We start from the raw sequence: 20,767 nt of genomic DNA, 5'->3' as shown, positions 1-20,767 counted from the left end.
AATCCAGAGGTAGAAATCAGCATGGCTAGAAAGAGCACCAAGAGAAGCCCTCTAGTTCAGGCTCAAGGAGAGGGAAAGGGGTCTCCTGGCATGAGAGTGGTGGCAGCCAGGACTCACAGGCGCTTGAAACTCAGAAAGAGAAGAACCTTCCTATCCAATCAGAAGAAGTGTAGTCCCAAGAAGATGGGGCAAATCCTTCTTCTTTTTTTTCTCACTGGTTGACCCGGGTCGTGGACATAGTTTCAGAAAGTGAGTGTGAAAACCAGGTAAATCAAACTCCAGATTTCTGGCTGGAGGAGTAAAACCGAGAGCCCCAGGAAACCATAAGTGCCATGGAGATGCAGAACTGTAGGAGCTTGCAAAACAATGCTGTTAATTTATTTTTAAACTCCTGGGATCACCCTCAAGCTGTGCATGCAGAATTCTGATCCAAAACTGGTTACTAGGACTTTGAGAACTAAACTCATAGACAGACCACTGCCCATATTCCAGACTGCCACTGGGTGGTGCACATGTGGGACAAATCCAAATAGGACTGCAAAGGCTTTTAAAATGGAACTAATATTGACACTGCATCCCATAGACGGCTGCTTAGAATTCACAGCCTTAGCCCAGTTGGGTCAATTGCCTACTAAAACAAAAATGTCACTATTCTCCATAAGGTATAAACAAGACCTAGTGTTACATAACTCAATATTCAAAATATCCAGGATATAATCCAAAACTCCATGGCATATGAAGAACCAGGGAAATCTCAAATCACACGGGAAAAGACAATGAACAGATCCCAACAGTGAGGTGTTGGAACTCACTCAACACGGAAATGTTTCAACGCAGATGTTGACTCTATCTGACAAAGACTTTGCTAATGACCCCGTTAGTAAGGGCAAATACTCCTAAAAAGAAACCGAAGATAGAAAGGCTCGACCAATGAGTTTTGCATTTTTATGTATTGTATATCTTAGCTCTAAAAGTTCTATTTGGTTCTTTTTAGAACTAAGATATACAATAGATGAAATTGTAAAACTCATTGAATATGCTCAAAAGCATAATGGAGATGACAGAGGAAAGAACCAGTGAAGGTGAAGATAGAGAAACAGAATCTAATTTGAACAACAGAGAAAAAAATATTGATTTAAAAAATTCATGGCGTCTAAGGAGCCTGTGGGACAAAAATAAAACGTCTAGCATTTGTGTTATATAAGTCCTAGAAGGAGAAGCTATAGTGTACAATGCAGAAAAAATATTTGAAGAAATAATGGATAGAAATTCTTCAAATTTGCAAAAAAAAAAAAAAAGCCATAAATGTACAGATTTGGGAAGCTTAGAGGATCCCAAGCAGTGAAAACTCAAATCAATGCACAGACATATCATAATCAAACTTTGAAAACTAAAAACAAAGAAAAGAATCTTGAAAGCAGCCAGAGAAAAATGAGAACTTCATTTAAAGGAGGAAAATAATACAAATGATGTGAATTTCTCATCCCAAACCATGAAGGCTGAAATAAAAGAACTGTCAACTGAGAATTCTATATGCAAGAAAAATATCCTTCAGAAATTAAGATGAACATGAAAAAGATGCTCAACATTGTTAGTCATTTAGGAAAATGCAAATCAAACCCAGAACAAGGTACCATTTCACACCCACTAGGACAGCTATAATCAGAAAAGCGATAACAAATGTTGGCAGATGTGAAGAAATTGGAACCCCTATGCATTACTTGTAGGAATGTAAAATGTTACAGCCACTTTGGAAAACAGTTTGGCAGGTCCAAATGTTAAACACAGAGTTGTCATATGACCCAGTGATTCCACTCCTAGGTATATACCCAAGAGAATTGAAAACGTGTTCACATAAACACTTGTACACGAATATTCTTAACAGCATTATTCATAATAGCCAAAAAGTGGAAACAACCCAACTGTCCATCAATTGATCAATAAATAAACAAAATGTGTTATATCTATGCAATAAAATATTACTCAGCCATACAAGGAATTAAGTACTGATGCATGCTACAGTGTGGAGGAAACTTTAGGTCTTTAGACATTTTGCAAAGTGAATGATTATGCAAAGTGAAAGAAGCCAGACAGGAAAGGTCACATATTCTATAATTTCATTTATACAAAATGTTCAGAATATGGACATTTATAGAGACAGAAAGTAGATTATTGGTTGCCAAGGGCTGAGGAGAAGAAAGGAATGGGGAGTTACTGCTAATGTGTTCAGGGCTTCCTTTTGGAGCAATAAAATTGATCTAGAATCAGACAGTGGTGATGGTTGCACAACTTTGTAAATATACTAAAAACCACCAAATTGTACACTTTTAAAGGGTGTATTTTATGGTATGTGAATTATTTCACAAAAAAACAATGAAGAGGAAATAAAGACATTCTCAGTTGAAGGAAAACTAAGAGAATTCCTTGCCGGTAGACCCAACCTAAGAGAAGTGCAAAAATAAGTTCACCAGATATAAGGTGCTACCAGAAATAAACTTCAAAGAGCATAAATGAAAGGAAAGCAACAGGAATTGAAAATATCTGAAAAAATGGAGTAGACTATGTTTTTCCTATTAAGTTCTCTAAAATATGTTTTATGGTGGAAAATTTTATAATGGAATTTTCAAAGTATAAAGATGCAATATATAAGAAAGTAAGAAAACTACTATATAAAGGAGGTGGAAGAAGCCTATATGATGGGTAAGATTTCTGTATTCCACACGAAGTGACAAAATTTGATCTATGTAGATTATGGAAAGTTAAATATGTATATTGTAATCCCTAGACCTACCACATAAAAAAAATATATGAGATATAGTCAAAAACACAGAATAAAATAAAAATTGTTTATATGACCCAAAAGAAAATGGGAAAGAGGAAGCACAGGGATGATAAAGAGAGGGAACAAACAGAAAACAAAGAATAAATGGTAAACCTGAATTCAAAAACATCAACAGTTATGTTAAAGGTACATGATCTAAACACACCAAATAAAAAACAGAGAAGATCTGAATGCATTTTTTAAAATTATATGTTCCAAGACATTTCTCCAAAGAAGACATACAGATGGCCAATACACACATGAAAAGATGCTCATCATCACTAATCATCAGGGAAATGCAAATCAAAACTACACTAAGATATCACCTTACACCTGTTAGAATGGGAAAAATATCCAAAACCAAGAGTGACAAATGTTGGAGAGGCTATGGAGAAAAAGGAACCCTCATACACTGTTGGTGGGAAAGCAAACTGGTGCAGCCACTATGGAAAACAGTATGGAGATTCCTCAAAAAGTTAAAAATAGAAATACCTTATGACCCAGCCATCCCACTACTGGGTATCTATCCTAAGAACCTGAAATCAGCAATTCCCAAAGTTCCATGCACCCCTATGTTCATGGCAGCATTATTCACAATAGCCAAACCGTGGAACCAACCTAAGTGCCCAGCAACTGATGATTGGATAAAGAAGATATGGTATATATATACAATGGAATACTACTCAGCCATAAAAAAGGACAAAGTCGTCCCATTCACAACAACATGGATGGACCCTGAGGCTATTATGTTGAGAGAAATAAGCCAGACAGAGAAAGACAAACTCTGTATGACTCCACTCATAGGTGGAAGTTAACATATAGACAAAGAGAACTGATCAGTGGTTACCAGGGGAAAGGGGGGTGGGGGGAGGGCACAAAGGGTGAAGTGGTGTACCCACAACATGACTAACAATAATGTACAACTGTAATTTCACAAGGTTGTTAACTATCATAATCTTAATAAAAAAAATGTAAAGACAACCAAAACAAAAATTATATGTTCCAATTACATGCTGTCAAAAGGGTCTTGCTTTGGGGCAGCCCCAGTGGCACAGCAGTTAAGTTCGAGCTCTCTGCTTTGGCAGCCCAGCGTTTACCAGTTTGAATCCTGGGTGCAGACATGGCACCCCTCATCAGGCCATGCTGTGGCAGTGCCCCACATAGAAGAACTAGAAAGACTTACAACTAGGATATACTGTGTACTGGGGCTTTGGGGAGAAAAAAAAAAAAAGGACGAAGATTGGCAACAGATGTTAGTTCAGGGCCAATCTTTCTGACCAAAAAAAGCATGAAAAAGAAGAAGAATCTTGCTTCAAACCTAATGATATCAGTAGGCTAAATGTCAAATGATGGAAAAAGATGTACAATGCAAATGCTGCTCAAAAGAAAACTGGAGTGTGTGTACTGATACCAGACAAAGTAGACTTCAGAGGAAAGAAGGCTACCAAGGCATTATATAATGATAAAAGGGTCAATTTATCAAAAGACGTAACAATCCTAAATGTGTATGAACGTAACAACAGAGCTTCAAAATACATGAAATGAGAAAGAATCTTTTGACAGCTTGAACTTCAAAATTAAAAAAGGTTTAACTCTGAAAAAGACACTGTTAAGAGAATGAAAAGAAAGGGGGAAAATATTTGCAAGTTCCATATCCAACAAAGGACTTGCATCCAAAATACACAAAGAAAGCTCAAAATTCAGCAGTAAGAAAATAATTCAATTTAAAAATACAACAAAAGACTTGAACAGCCACTCCACCAAAGAGGATTTAAGAAAGACAAACAAGCATGTGAAAAGATGCTCAACAGCATTCGCAGTTAGGGAAATGCATGTCAAAACCGCAACCTGTTAGAATAGTTAAATAAAAAGTAATGACACCACCAAGTGACGGCAAAGATTCAGAGCCACTGGTCCCTTGAAACATTGCTCGTGGGAATGGAAATTGTGCAGCCACTCTGGAAAACAGCTTGTCAGTTTGTTATAAGTTAAACATAAATTTATCACATGACCCATTAATCCTGCTACTAGGTATTTACTCTAGAAAAATGGATTTTTTTTCTTTACTCTAGAAACTGATTTTAATCTAGAAAAATGGGAAACTGTATAGAAATGTATATAGAAGCTCAATTCATAATTGCCAACTAGAAACAAACCAAACGCTGTTAGATGGATAAACTGTTACATAAATGAGCAAAAGATGGCCTCTATGTTTGTCCCCTAGCTTGCTTTTTTTACTGCAGGTTGAGATCAGTGAGCCCAAAAGCCCATCCACACCAAACTCAAATTTTCACATATCCAATTATTTTAAAAATAGCCCGAACAAGCAATCTTTCAGCCATTTAGAGCTTCCCTGCTTTGCATACTCTGCAAAACCTTATCCAGTCTGTTACCTATTGATAAGATAGGGCCCTTCACAAGATTCCAAACCAATGCTGCCCTTCAGGGATCTCTGACCCAGAGACTTTCTGCCGTGCTGCTGGGTGGTGTCACCTAGACACATAGGGCCCCTCTCCGACCCCCCAACCCCCAGTAGTTCTCTTGCTCTCCTCCCTTTCAGGATGGTGGCCCTCTAGCTATGAAGCTCTGGATATGTCATGCTGTGGGACTGTCTCGTGCAACTCTGTCCAAGCGCCACTCCACAAAGCTCATTGTGTGTTACTGCCTCTCATGGTCAGATCTTTTTCTAGCTCAGCCCCCGGATCCCTGGAAGCCTCTACATGCATGACTATGCAAACTACAGCACGTTCACATAACGGAATACTACCTAGCAATAAAAGGTAACAAACTATTGATCCATGAAACAATTTGGATGCTGAGTGAAAGAAGCCAGTATCCAAACGTTACATACTGTAGATTCCACATACGTGATGGTCCTCTAAAGACAAAACTTTATGGAGAACAGAGCAGTAGTTGCCACGGGTTAGGGATGGTGGAGGGTGTGACTACAAATGACCAGTTTAAGGAAGGTTTGTGGAGTGGGGGAACTATTCTGAATCCTGGCCGTGGTGGTGGTAACACAAATCTGAACATGCGTCAACATTCATAGATCTCTACATCAACAGAAGTGTCAATTCTACTGTGTACTAATTTTTAAAATAAAATTTTAGAAAAAGTTGACTGCTTCCAGCAGAAAGAATAACACTATATTATATCATTTCTTATGTGCATAGATGCAAAATATATGCCACAATAGCACAAAGAGCAATGAGAGAGGAATAGAATTTTTCTGTTGGAATGTTCTTATATTTGATAAGCTGCAGTTCAACATTTGCTCTAAGTAGACTGTAATAGGTTATGTATATTATAATATCCAGAACAATCTATGCAATGAGGGTTAGCTAAAATATCAACAGATAAAATAAAATGAAACAAAAACGTTTGATAAATCCACATAAAGTCAAGAAAGAAAGAACAAAGGAACAGCAAACAAACAAAAAAGCCAACTGGGATAACTAGAAAAACAAATAGCAGGATGATATACCTAAACTCAACCATATCGATAAATATATTTAACATAAATGTAAGGACACTCTAATTAAAATGTAGTAATAGTTACACTAGATATGAAAATACCCAACTGTATGTTGTCTACAAGAGACATACTTTATGTACAAAAAACACAGACTGTTTGAAAATAAAAAGATGTAAACAGATATTCCACACAAACAGTAAACCTGAGAAAACTGGTGTGACAATATTAATATCAAAGTAGACCTCAAAACAAGGAATATTACCAAAGATAAAGAAGGATATTTCATAATGACTAGCAGGTCCATGCATCAGGAAGACACAACAATCCTAAATACCTATGCATTTAACAATAGAACTTCAAAATATATGGATAAAAAAACCTAGAAGAATGAAAGGGAGAAGCAGACCAATTCACGATCATAGTTGGAGAATTTAACGCTTCTTTCTTGGTAATTGGTAAAACACCGGTAAAGACATAGAAGATTTAAACAACACTATCGGCCACTCTCACCTTTTGAGCAATGAATACTGCAACCACAAAGTGCAAATATATGTCTTGTTCATGGGCACCTGTAACACTTGCTTGGAAACAATATGCTGGGATATCAAATAAGTTTCAATGAACTTGAAAAGGATTGAAATCTCACATAGTATATTCTCTGACCACAACTGAATTAAATTAAAAATCAATATAACAATAAAATATCCAGAAATGTACCAAATATTTGGAAATTAGATGACTACTTCTAACTAACACATGAGTCAAAGAAAAAAGTCCCAATGGAAATTGTCAAGACCTGTAAGGAGTCTGAGGTTTTATCCTGCTTGCAAGCTAATGAGTTAGGCTGCACCGTGTCATGCATGTGACAGAAGGCACAGGCTCCTGGAACAGAGACAAAGGAATAACAAGCAGCATGAGCTTCATGTTCAACTCCGTTCTCCTCACCCCTCCAGTCCCACGGGAGAGCTGTGAAGCAGCCTACTGGATGCCATACACAGTGGTTTTGTGTCACAGTTGAGGAAACCTGAACTCAGGAAAGCATGCCTTTGCCCCAGAGGGAGACATTATTTTTACTATATTAGACAACCAACAAACCTTCCTTCTGTTCCAGAAATGCTATGTCTATTTTCTAAGGCTATTTGCTCTTCAAACATCCTTGAAATGCAGCCTAGAACAAAGCTGCCAGTGCCTCTATTTGCAAGATGAGCAGATATATGAGAGAACAATGGACAATTGCATCCAAATAGAAATTATAAAATATTTTGAACCAAATACTAATGGAAATCAGGCATATGAAAATTTGTGAGATGCAGCTAAGGCAGTTCCTTGAGAGGCAGGTATAGCTTTAAATGCTCACATTAGCAGAGAAGACAGGCTTAGAAACAGTTATCTAAGCTTCTGGCTTAAAAGGCTAGAAAAAGAAAAGCAAATTAAACCCAAAATAAGTGGAAAATTCTTGTTTTACATGAAGTGATACATTTATAAGAGGTAGCGAATAGAAGGAAGGAGATAATGAAAATAGGAGAAATCGATAAAACAGAAAACAAACAATAAAGAAAATTAATATAGTCAAAAGTTGGATCTTTTTAAAGATTAAAATTAATAAACCCCAAGCAAGACTAATAGAGAAAAAAATGAGAGAGAAAAAATAAATTACCAATATTTTAAATGAAAGAACAGGATATTATTGCAGACTCTTCAGATATTAAAAGCATATGGTGATGTCACAAACATCTTTAGGCCGACAAATTTGACAAGTGAAATGAAGTGAAAAAATTTTTTGAAAAACACAACTTTTCAAAACTAAAACGAAAAGAAATAGAAAATCTAAATACCCCTATATTTATTAAAGAAATTGAATTCATTGTAAAAAAGAAAAAAAGCCATAAAGAAAATTCCAGGCCCAGATGGTTTCATTAGTGAACTCTATCAAACATTTAAAGAAGAAATAATGTTAATTTTACCCAAACACTTGACAAATAAAAATGGCAAGTAAGAGGATATATTGGAATATATGAGGAAGCCATTTTGTGTAAACCTAATTCGGCCTGACCTTGTCTTTCCAAAAGGGCCTGAGGAGGCCCTTGAGCATGCATTGTATATCTGCTTTAGAGATTCCCTATGGCAAGAGCAAAGGCCCTTGAGATAAAGGTGCAACTTCCCTCCCCCTCCCAATGTTGGCATCTCCTTAAAGATTAAGCATCTTTCTTTAGGCTGGGAACCCATTGCAGCGCTCATCTGTGACCACCCAGCCCCAGGCAACACACCTGCCACCCCGAGGCATTCACTGAGACAGCAGGCATATCTGCTGTTTCCATCAGTCACTGTGCTGACAGAGCAGCCTCCTGACTATTGTAAAAGGGACATTTCAATCATATGTGAAACATCCTCTTTGAGGGTATATAACCACCCTTATACCCCCACTTCTTTGGAGTGCTCTGTTCCTTTGTGGAAAGACTCTCCCAGGTTATAATCCTCAGATTTAAGCTCAGAATAAACTCACCCAAATTTTCATTTATAGATTGGTTATGGATTATTTTCGTCGACACACTTTATAAAATAGTGAAGGTGGAGTTATGTTATATTGGCCAGCATAATTCTGATATAAAACTGACAAAGCTCTTAGAAGAAAAGAAAACTACAGCCCAATTGTCTCTCATAACCATAGTAACAAAAATCCTAAACAAGATATTAGGGAATAATAACCAACAATATATATATATATATGTAACCGAAAGTTCGGTCTTTGAACCCGATGCCAATCCAGATAACGAGAACAGAGTCTTGAGTGGAAGAGGAAAGTCTTTACTATGCCAGGCACAGGGAGCAAAGCAAGGGCTCATGCCTCAAAGATTGCTAGCTCCCTGATGAGGAACAGGTAGGGAGTTTTATTTGGGGTTTTGGGTAGGGGAGGGGAATATGTAGCTTGTGCAGGTCGGTGCTTTTCCACCAGCCTGCATTTGGCCTTGAGAGGTGCGGGGGTGGGGGGGGTGGTGAGATAGGAGGGTGGCAGGTGGGCGACCTTCGCCCTTGTCCCATCTTCCTGTTTGAGGTGGTTCCAGCACCTGGAGTCAAGGAGTTGAGGTCTGGGAAGCCTCTGCTCCCTAACATTCTTGAGACAGCGGCTTTCCTGGCAAACTTCAAGGACACATGATTTGCTAAACTTTAGTGTGCCTCCAACTCCAGGCCACCTGGGCTTTTAACAATTTGTAACTCCCATTTAGTTGTAAAGCTCAAGGAGGCCAAGTTTAAAGAAACAGGTATTTACATATGAGTGGAGCTAGAGAAGCAGGAAAGGGGGTGGTGGGTTTTAGTTTTAACCCCATATATGCTGGGTTCAATGTGGGGGAACTGATATCAGGGCTGATGTTAAGAGCCTGTAACATATATATTTTTTTAAAAGATAATATATGATGATCAACTAGGGTTTATCCTGGAAATACAAGGTTGGTTTAATATTCAAAAATCAATGTCAAAATTCAACATACATTCATGCAAAAGGCTCTCAGAGAATTGGGGATAAAACATAAATTCTTCAGTCTGATGAAGGATATCTATGAGAAATCTTAGTGAAGTCGTTCTTAATAGTGAGACATTAAATGCTTTAAGAAAGGAGATAAGGCACAGATGGTCAATCTCGCCACGGACACCTCTTATTCAACATTGTCCTGAAGTTTCCATCCAGTTCAATAAGGCGAAGAAAAGAAACAAGAAGCATAAAAATTGAAAAAGAATAAGTCAAACTATCTTTAGTCATAGACAATATGATTGTTTCCTTAGAAAATCTAAGTAATCTACAAAAAATAGCAAATTCACAGGATACAAGGTCGACGTACAAAAACAAATGGTATTTCTAAGCACTAGTGTCAAACAACTGAAAAATAATTTTTAAAAAATCCATTTGTAGTAATATCAGAAAATTTAAATATGTAGGAGTAAATATAACAAAAGACATGCAAGAACTCTGAAAACTAAGAATATTGCTGGGGTAAGTTAAAGGAATTGTAAATAAATGGAGAGATATGAAATAGTCATTGATTGGAAGACTCGATATTGTTAATATGTCAATTCTCTATAAATTGATCTACAGAGTTGATGCAATACGAATCAAAATCTCAATAGAAACTTGTAAAGAATTAACAGATTGATCCTAAAATTTACATGGAAATGTAAAGAACCTAGAATAACCAAAACAATCTTGTATGAGGAAAACAAATTTTGAGGACTCTCAAGAACCGACATCAAGACTTACCATAAAATATATAGTAAAAAAAAGATATGTAATATTGGCATAAGGACAGACAAATAGATCAATTAAAAAGAGCAGGAAATACAGAAAGAGATATCCATATATTTGATTAGCTTGGTTTTCAATAAAGTACCAAGGCAATTCAACAGGGAAAGGAAAGTCTTTCATGAATAAGGCTGGAAAACTAGATAAACATATAGAAAAAATGAACTTTGATCCTGTCGACTTTAAAATAAAATAGCCAGTTACTTTAGCAGCAAAATGAGTTTATTCAGCAATTGCATTCTGGGAAATGCAACCCATGGGGGATCAGAGGCAAATCCAGAGAACAAAGCAGAGGAAGTTTCTTCTATAGAGAAAAAGGGAGAATTGGGAGGAGCTGTTCTTAACCAAAGTACATTGGAGGAGCATAAGAGTTTGGGTGGCGACCATTCTTCATTGGCTGAGGGGCCACATTTTCCATTGGCTAGGCTTGTGAGCAACAAGAAATTCTCCCTTCCTCTTGCTGGGGTGTAAAGTAGTGGCCAGCTTCTTGCTGGGGACACAAGGTCCCTGTCTTCCTGCGTGGGGTGATCCACAATGAGTAAGTAGGGCGTGAGAACTCCCTCTACAGGCCTTCCTGACTCCAGTTTTAAGTGAGGTTTCCTTTATTAATTTTCATAATCCCTATCTCAAAATAAAAGTTTTTTGAACACAAAAGTTAATTCATGATGTAACAATAAGCCTAAAGTTAAAACTATAAACCTTCTAGAAGACACACAGGATAATATCTTCAAGACAAAGATTTACTCGAGAGAACAAAAAATGCATGCACCTTAATGAAAAACACTGATTAGTTGGACTTGACCAAAATTAAAAACATCCCTTCTTAAAAAGACACCACTAAGAAAATGAAAAGGTGGGGGCTGGCCCGGTAGTGTCGTGGTTAAGTTCCCACACTCTGTTTTGTTGGCCTGGGGCTCCCTAGTTCAGATCCTGGACACAGACCTACATACTGCTCATCAAGACATACTGTGGTGGCATCCCATATAGAAGAACTAGAAGGGTTTACAACCAGGATATACAGCTATGGGCTTTGGGGGAGAAAAACAAAAAAGAGGAAGATAGGCAACAGATATTGGCTCAGGGCCAATTTTCCTCACCAAAAAAGCATACCTTGAAAAATAAAAAAGAAAATGAAAAGGCTAGCCATAGACTGAGAGAAAATATCCGCAATACCTATATCAAACAAAGGACTCATATCCAAATTAAAGAACTCCCAATAATCAATAATCAACAGAAAAACAATCCCATTTTAAAACGAGCAAAGACGTGAACAGACTTCACAAAAGAAGATATGTCAATAGCAAATAGACACTTGAAAAAGTGCTTAACATCCTTAACGATCAAGGATATTCACATCAAGCAATGAGGTACCACAACATCCCACAACACCGTGCTGGAATGGCTGTATTTAAATACTTGACTAGAATGCAGCGAAACTGAGACATTTTACACTCCCACATTGCTGGTAGGAAAGGAAATGAAAACCTATGTTCACAGAAAGGCTTGTACAAGGACTATTCATAATAAAAACTAGAAACAACCCAAATATCCACATTTAGGAGAATGGATTAACAAACTGTGGTATATTCACACTATGGAATGCTTCTTCAGTAATAAAAATTAAAAATCAACTGTTGATACACGCAACAATCTGGGTAATCTCAAAAACATTATGCTGAATGAAAGAAGCCAGACACAGAAGGGTACACACCATGTAATTCCATCATGTGAAACCCGAGACCAGGCAGAAGTAATCTATGGTCATAGAAATCAGAACAGTGGTTTCTAACAAGGGTGCAGACTGGCCCAAGGGGACACGGGGAGACTTCAGGGGGTGACATAGATGTTCTATGGTCAATTGAATGTTAGTTCCATGTGTATATTCATTTGTCACAAATTATATGTCTAAGATCTATTTCATTATATAAAAAATTACCTCAATTTTACAAATAAATAAACTAAAGAATAGAGAAAAAGACATCCAAGTCTTAGAACCTAACCAACCGATGTTACTACTGTCACCTAAGAGCCCAATGTAAGAGATTATTCTTTCAATGTCTTTTTCCCAGGGACAAAATGCCAAGTCTCTTGACAGAGATGACATTTGATGCCATTATAGGTCATTATATCTTAGTATGAATTGTTTCCTTCCAGGAGGAGCCCAAGGCTCTCTACAAAGGCCCCATATGTCCCTCACTCTGTCCCCCTGGGAGACAGAGTGGAGATTTAGACGTCAAGTCCAAAAACTTCATTGTATTAAGTAATTGTTTTAAATGTTAAGAAATGAAGTTTTCCACGTGATGGTGGGAAAGGGATCAAGTTCTAAATCCTTGCTTTAGTTATGTATTACTGCATAACAATCCACTCCAAAATTTTGTGGCTTAAAACAGCAGCAGTTTATTATTTCTCATGATCCTGTAATCTAAGGCGGGCTCAGCTGGGTGGTTCTTCTGTCCCATGTGGCGATGCTGGGCTGGAATGTCCAACACGCATTCTTCACTCACTCACACATCTAGTGCCTGGGATGGGATGGCAAGAACTATAGGCTGGCCTGGCGGCTCTCTTTCTCTTTCCACGTGGCCACTCAACATAGCCAGTCTGTGCTTCCTCCCAGTGTGACGGTTTCAGGGCTGCTTACATGACAGCTAGCTTCCAAAAGAGGAAGCAAAAGCTACTGGTCCTTCTAAAGGCTGGGCCCAGAATCGGCACAACGTCACTTCTGCCACATTCTACTGGGCAAAGCAAGTCACAAGGCTGGCTCAGGTTCAAGGAGAGGAAACAGACTCTACTTCCTGACGTGAGGAGTGCTGTGTCTGTCCAGGGAGGGAAGGAGTTGATGGCAGTCATCCTGGGAGATCATCTGCCACAGCGCTGACTGGAAGGGAGTCAAGAGGGTGCGCTCCGGTGCAGGGTCTGGTTCACAGACCTCTGGAGCTGCCTCCACTTGGATGAAATGGGAGGATTAGACCAGTTCAAACCTCAGGGAGAAAAGTTCTCTCTGTCTTGCCTGCTTCTCTCACTTTACTTTTCTCTGCAACCATATGTCTTCACCTCTGACTGCTTAATGGGCCTGGGCCCAGAAAGAGGGAAAAAGACAGACTAGGGCTACACTTGGTAAAAAGAAGCCTTCCTAACCATCCCATTTAGATCACAAGGGGACAACTTCATGATTGGAGCCAAAATCTCATCTGAAGAGCTCACATTTGGCGTGTCCTCTTAGCTCTCAGGGACCCATGGAGCAGGAGCTTTGCCGGAACAAGACTCCAGTGTTTGGAGATTCTGAGTCTCAGCCAAATGCTATTATGATCTCCACACAACGGGACTTCTGTGAATGGATGTTTGTGTGGATGAGTCTCTGTTCCTTGAGGTGGTTTGGATGGGGTGATAAAGAGCATGGTAACACTAGGTGGGAGGAGAGAGTGATGGGGAGCTTTCCCCCTTCCGACCCAGAGCAAAGGTTGAGTGTTCAAACACTGTGTTCAGAGCAGTGTCCTTGGATCTTAACTGGGGCAATTTTGCTCCCCAGGGGACCTTTGGCAATGGCTACAGACTTTTTTGCTTGTCACAACTGGGAGGATGCCGCTGCGTCTAGTGAGTAGAGGCCAAGGATGCTGCTAAACATCCTAGAGGGCACAGGAAAGCCCCACAACACACAATATCTAGTCCAAACTGCAGCAGTGCCATGGCTGAGAAGCTCTGCCCTGGACTACCTCAACTTCCCCTTTTGCCCTAACATAGCTGTGAGGGGGTATTTAGAAAAGGGGGAAAGGACCACAAATTAGAAGTGTATTTATGCATTTAGCCAAATAACCAGAAGGGCCTGTAAAGGCAGCTTGGTCACTGCTCCATCTGTTTGGCTGGTCTCTTCTGTTTGTTTCCATTTTCCAGGGCCTTTGGTCTGTGACCATCGTCCCTGCTCTGCTATGACAAGGGGCAAACGATTGCAATAGCTTTGGATCTTTGTTCACCACCATGTCCCCTACCCCTCACCATCTTCCCTCCCCCATTAAAAAATCTGGTTCACTGTGAAAATCACAAGCGAGGCCAAGGCAGCATTAATAACAGATTGTTTAGTTCTCTCTCAGCAACCAATGGTGTTTGACATTGAGGAGCAGCTTTTCAGACTAAGTCACGCTGTCCTTCCAGCACCATTTTGAGTTGCAAAGATCTTTGGTGGGTGATTTCTTTTTCCTTTTATTGCACTGTTATTAGCACAGCAATAACAATGATAACATTTCCATCCTTTCAGACCTCTTCCTGGGGATGACATCCGTGAAAAGGACTTGAGCTTCTGCTGATGACATGCTGAGCTCCGCAACAGTAGCAGCCCCTGCTGCTCATTAACATGCCACCATAACGAGGTTTCCCTGACACTTCTCGGGGCTTGATTTGTCAGAGGGCAGCAAACTTTGGCCTGGAGGCTGTGAGCCAAGCCCTGTCCTTCCCCTGATGTGACAATACTGGCATTTTCATGGCCGAGGGGCGTATTGCTCTCTCCCCAAGGCTGCACTGAATTCTCATCAGTCGTCTGCATTATTCCAAATCATGCCAAGCACTGGTTAAATAAATTAGGTTACGTTCACTTTTCAGAATACTATACAGACATTACATAAGATACAGTATACCTACACTAGTAAGGTAGTAAAACAACCAAGATATACGAAGTTCCAGAAAAGATCACATAACAACATGCATAAATGATCTCACTTACAAATATTCCCTGTCATTAATATATTAACATAGGAGATGGAGTGCCTGGAGGAACGCAGTGCAAGCTGCTGATAATGATTATGCTCTTACTGGCAAGGAAGCGAGGGAGGCGGCAGGGAAAGCCCCTTCGCACCTACCAGATGAGCGTGTCTGTGCAGGACAGTGTCCATTGCCTGTCCAGCGTCCATTCCCCCTTCTTCTGGTGAGAGGCTTCACGTCTCTCCTCTCCCTCTGCCCTCCTCTCCCCACTGCCCCTTCTCCTCCCTGCCCTCTTTCTGTCTTCTCAGTTGAAAGTACCAAAAGGCCTTCTAATAACTTCGTTCGTCTCAGACACAGACGGTGTTATAATCTCATGTGAAAGCTGCTGCTATGTAACACAACAACAAAGATACAAACGGTGAATACTTGGTGAGGTGAAAACAACACAATAGCTCAGCCGGAAAAGACCTTGATTCCAGCACAAACCCCAATATGGAAGATATTACAACCTTCAGTGAAATACCTTCCCTCACGTGGCTCAAAGGAAAATGGCAAAGTGGGCCATTATCCTTCTAGTGCAGGGAGGGCTCCGGGCTCAGCCCGCCCAGAAGACTCAATTAGGACGCCTGCTTTCAGTCAGTCGTAGGGAGCTCTGGCCTCTGCTCTTGCCTGTGCCCCATCAGGTCATAACCACAAGACTTGAGCAAGTCTCAGACCACGTCTGCAGAGTAAACCCAACTCACAGTCAACACGCCGCCCAAGCAGCTCTGCCCTCTGCTGCCACAGATGGAGCCAGCAGGAGCACAGCCCTCTCCTCTCACTCCCAGGGCCTCACTAAGAGCCAAAAACTGCGTCTTCCCAGGAGAATTACGTACATGGTCATCCAGAAAAAAAGGAAAGAAAATCTTACAGAAATTATTGTTTTTTCCAGAAGTTGCCTTTTCCCCCTGTGTTCAGTGAGCACTCTTTGTTCTAGCAGTGCTGGTGGCCACAGCCTCGTCTTCAACGTGTCTTCTTCTCTCAGTTTCCAGGGTGCCCCATGCTCTTCCTTCCACCTCCTGACAACCCTTTCTCAGTCTTCTCCCTGTTTCCCTTCCACCAGCCCACGCTTCAACTTTGGTGTTACTAGATACCCATCCGAGCTCCCTTCTCTAACTGCTCATGCCCTCATCCAGGGGCTGCCAAGCCATCTCCTTCCCAGACCTCTCTTCTGAACTTGACATTGTACCCAAATAAGTGGTGTTCCCGAGCAGCTTGGTGTAGCAGGGAAAGCACTGGGCTAGGACCCAGAAGACCCAGATGTGAGTCCCAGTTCCCCTGATGTCTGGCGTTGTGACCCTGAGAAAGGCCACTCCCTCCTCTGGGTGTCCAAGTCACTATCTGTAAAATTACACTCTGCACAGGTCCGCACGAGGACTAACTGTGCCGAGTCATGGGGGGATCATTAGTGAACCAAGAGGGCTGGGACCTGTGGAGGCTGGCTGTGTCTGGTGCCAGGTGGTGGACCAGCGGCCCTTTGATGAGGAAGGTCAATCAGGGACAGGAAAGTGACAGTCACCACTGACAGGCCATCCATCCCCCATCTCTACATGAGTCCAAACATATTTTGAAACAAGTGATTTTGGAAGAGACAATATTTATGTAAAGAAGATATTTTAAGGCCCTGTTGAAGCCAATGTTCCAGAAATATTTCTGGTGAAAAAAATACCTTCTGGGAGTGTTTCAGGTGAGTTGGAGCTTGGACTTGGAGTTTCTGTGCTGGCAGCTGCTTCAGGGAACTCTGGGAGCTGCAGAACTCTGATGTTAAAAAGAATCTTACAGGGGCCAGCCCTGTGCTGTACTGGTTAAGTTTGGCATGTTCCATTTCAGTGGCCCTGGGTTCGTGGGTTTGGATCCCAGGTGTGGACCCATGCCACTCGTCAGCCATGCTGGGGCAGTGACCCACATACAGAATAGAGGAAGATTGGCAGCAGATGTTAGCTCAGGGTGAATCTTCCTCACAAAAAAAAAAAAAAAGAATCTTACAGAAACTTATACTTGCTCACTTGTCGACTGCCCGTAAATAAACCCAAATTAGTCTAGTGTCAGAAACATTAAAAGTGAAGCTTTGAAGACGTGCCCAGAGGACCATCTCCTGACTGAGGACCTGAAGCCAAATGCCCCAGGAGTGGCCTTCCTGATGGAGTGCACTCACAGCCTCTCTGCTGAGGAGACGCTGTCAGTTCTGTCTTTATTGATTTCCACTTTGCACAAAAGCCTCTCAAATCAAATCAAACTCGCTAGGAAATTGGGGGTGGGGAGGCAGGGGACTATCCTTTCTTTGTCTCCAGGGCTTTAAAGGTGTGCCCCTCCTTCCAAATGGCCCAGGGGGCCAAAAGTCGTCCCCAAAACATTACGTCAGCTCGCTGCCTTCCCCTCTGTCTGCTTTAAGGCAATTCTTTACCCGCATTCACTGTCATTCTTTCCTGCCAGACCATAACCCATTAATGCAGAGGACAGACAAGGCTGCTGCCACAAGGCTTTCCTCAGCTCTCTGCTCTCTCTGCTGCAGGCTAACCTGAGGGACAAAGGGTTTGCAGTTCCAGAGACAGGGATCCAGCTGGAGGAGAAGGCAGAGCAAGGGCAGGGTCAGCACAGCCTGGGCCTGATGCCTGAGCACCTGGCCCTTTCCTCAGGGTCCTGGAGGGCTCAGCTCAAACGACACTTACTCAGAAGGCCTTTCCTAGACTTCCTATTCAAAAGAAAGTCACCTCTTTATGACCTTGGGGTAAAGAAAAATGTTTAAACGGGCGCAAACAACACTAATCATAAAAGACACATTTGATAAATTGGTCCATATTAAAAATAAGAACTCTGTTTATCAAAAGAGACCAATAGGAGAGCGAAAAGGCCAGCCTCACAGTGAAGTCGTATATTCACAACACATATAGCGCACAGGCCCACGGCAAGAGTGTGTAAACTGGGGATGACAGTATCCTCCCACTTCCCTCCAGTTCCATAATGGGGATGTGTTTGAAAACTACAAAGTGCTTCATCAGCATAAGGAGTGACAAGCTTAGGTCTTCTTGGTGAGTTATTTTAACAGTACCAGGTAGAGCCGAGGCAGGCAGAACTAAGTCCTGTCTCTCCCCTCCGCACTTCATAACCAGGGATAATCATCATCAAATCTAACCATGCTGCCCTCCTGCCTAAAGCCCTGTAACGCCCATAACCTACGAGATGCCGTCCACAGTCCTTAGCGTGTCCATCCAGGTCCTTCACCTCCAATCTCTGCTGCCATCTCTCCACTCTCCTTCTTGCCATGACCCCTCAACACTGAGCCCCAGCCGCCCAGAGAGCTTGCCACACTCCAGGCACGTCACATTCCTTAACATCCCTGGGCCTTCGCAAGCTCCTCCCTCTTCTCAGAAGGTTCTTTCTTCCCTCTCTGCCTTAGCAAGCTGCCACACTCAATCTAAGCCTTCAGGGGTGCATCCACCATGTTGCCGCTTTGAAAAACCAGTCCTCTTGCTTCCCATGGGATCCTGGTGGCTGCAGTTCCAGTGTCCTTCCATCTTCTGGCCATGAGGACAGAGAGGCTGGTCCCAGAGTGGACTTGTGATGCAGTCCTTCCTGGGATTAATACATAAACATTTGGAAAGAGCAGTCCCTCTCCACGCAGGGTTGCCAAACTGGAAGGATGTGAGCCGAGTGCTAACAGCAACCGTCTTTGATGACACACGGGGAAGCCAGTCTGTATATGAAGCCAGCACAGCGGGCAGAGAGAGCCATATGACCCTGCAAGGGCACTCCCCACCCAGTTCTGCGAGACTAATAATCCTCTTCTTTTGCTTAAACTAGTTTGAATTGTGTTTCTGACCAGCTAACCACAGTATATTCACCCTAGTCCCTTCCCCTGGGAGAAATTTATCTCATTAGACGTAAGCACTGTGTATATCACTTCCTCTTCCTTATCCCAACCTCTGTCCCAGGCTGCCCATAAGACAGTAGGTCTCAATCCTGGCTGCACATTAAAATCACCTAGGACTTTCTAAAAAATACCAATGCCTAGGTCCCACCTCAGACCAATAAGTCCGAATCTCTGAGGGTGAGGCCCAGGTGTCAGAATTTTTTTAGGTTCCCCAGGAGATTTTCATGGCTACCCAGCCTGGGGACTATACACCAAATAGAAGGACAGCCTCTTCTCTTTGGAGATGGATGAAAAGAATGTGAAGTCACCACAAATGGAAAAAGAAGGAAGACTGGTGGGGAAGCTCCAGGTGACACTGTGTGTGACAGAATTCCCTAAAAGAATCCCAGCAGATAAGCACGCGCTGGCTGGGCAAGGCCAGGCACCACAGCCCAAGACCCTGGCTTTGACAGCAGATGACGTGGGTCCAAGGCCAAGCTCTCCCACTTACTAGAGACACAACCTTGAGCAAGTCACCTCAGTTTCCCCATCTATCACTTGAGGGTCACAAAGCCAACCTGTCCAGCTGCCTACATCAGACTAAGCCACTCTTGCGGTTCAGGGCTGGTGATGGGAGTTGGAGTTCTAGCTGAGCAAGCTGATGAGGTATCTAGCAGTTCAAACATTGTAATGGCTTTTTCCATTTCTCACATCAGTGGTGATGACTCTAAAATGGCCGTGACTTCCTTCATCTCCTCCATTAGGGACTGTCTCCTGGCATCAGAAAAGCCCTGCCTGCATCTGTTTTGTCAGTTACCATCCTCCCATATTTTCTGAGGCTCTAAAGATGGCCCCACATGGCCCCACCTCAGCAGACACAGGCCTGTTTTTGCAGCTTGTGCAGCGTCAACCACCCTGTGCCCTTCAGAAGTTCATTTAAAGGCATTACTGAAAGATTGCCTTTTACATACCAGCATGCTTCTCTGCGACCCTGCCCAGAGCTGTCAGCTCTATGCAGCCTCATGCTCAGAGCTTCCTTGAAAGTAAATGAAGGAGACAGCTTCAGAGTGGTTGGAAACAATTTGTCTGAAGGGAGATTCTATAAACTGGTTTAACGTTTAGTTCTGGGCGTCTGGAAGAGAGATCTGTCTTGGTAGTCATGGTAGAAAAAAAGAGGTAGGCACTCAAGGATCTTTAACCTGGGAACAGAGCAGAGACAGATGAGCAACTTTGCCTGGACAGACCCATGGCTGACATGTTCAAAACAAACACACGCACATACACCAAGTTATACTGAAGGTCGCTGCTGAAGAGTCCTAAACAAAAGGAGCCAGCCGCAAGCAAGCCTTTCTTAAAGAAGTGTATTAGTTGCATCTAACTGCTGTAACAAATTTCAAGACTTCAATAACTTAACACAATAAAAAACAGTATTTTTGCTCAGATAAAATTTTATTTTATTTATTTATTTATTTTTAAAGACTGGCACCTAGGCTAACAACTGTTGCCAAGCTTTTTTTTTTTTTTTTTTCTGCTTTATTTCCCAAACCCACCCCCCCCCCCGGTACGTAGTTGTATATCTTAGTTGCAGGTCCTTCTAGT

Source organism: Equus asinus, chromosome 26 (genome assembly GCF_041296235.1).
Source record: "Equus asinus isolate D_3611 breed Donkey chromosome 26, EquAss-T2T_v2, whole genome shotgun sequence".
Classification (NCBI taxonomy): domain Eukaryota; kingdom Metazoa; phylum Chordata; class Mammalia; order Perissodactyla; family Equidae; genus Equus; species Equus asinus.
This window is presented reverse-complemented; position numbering follows the sequence as displayed.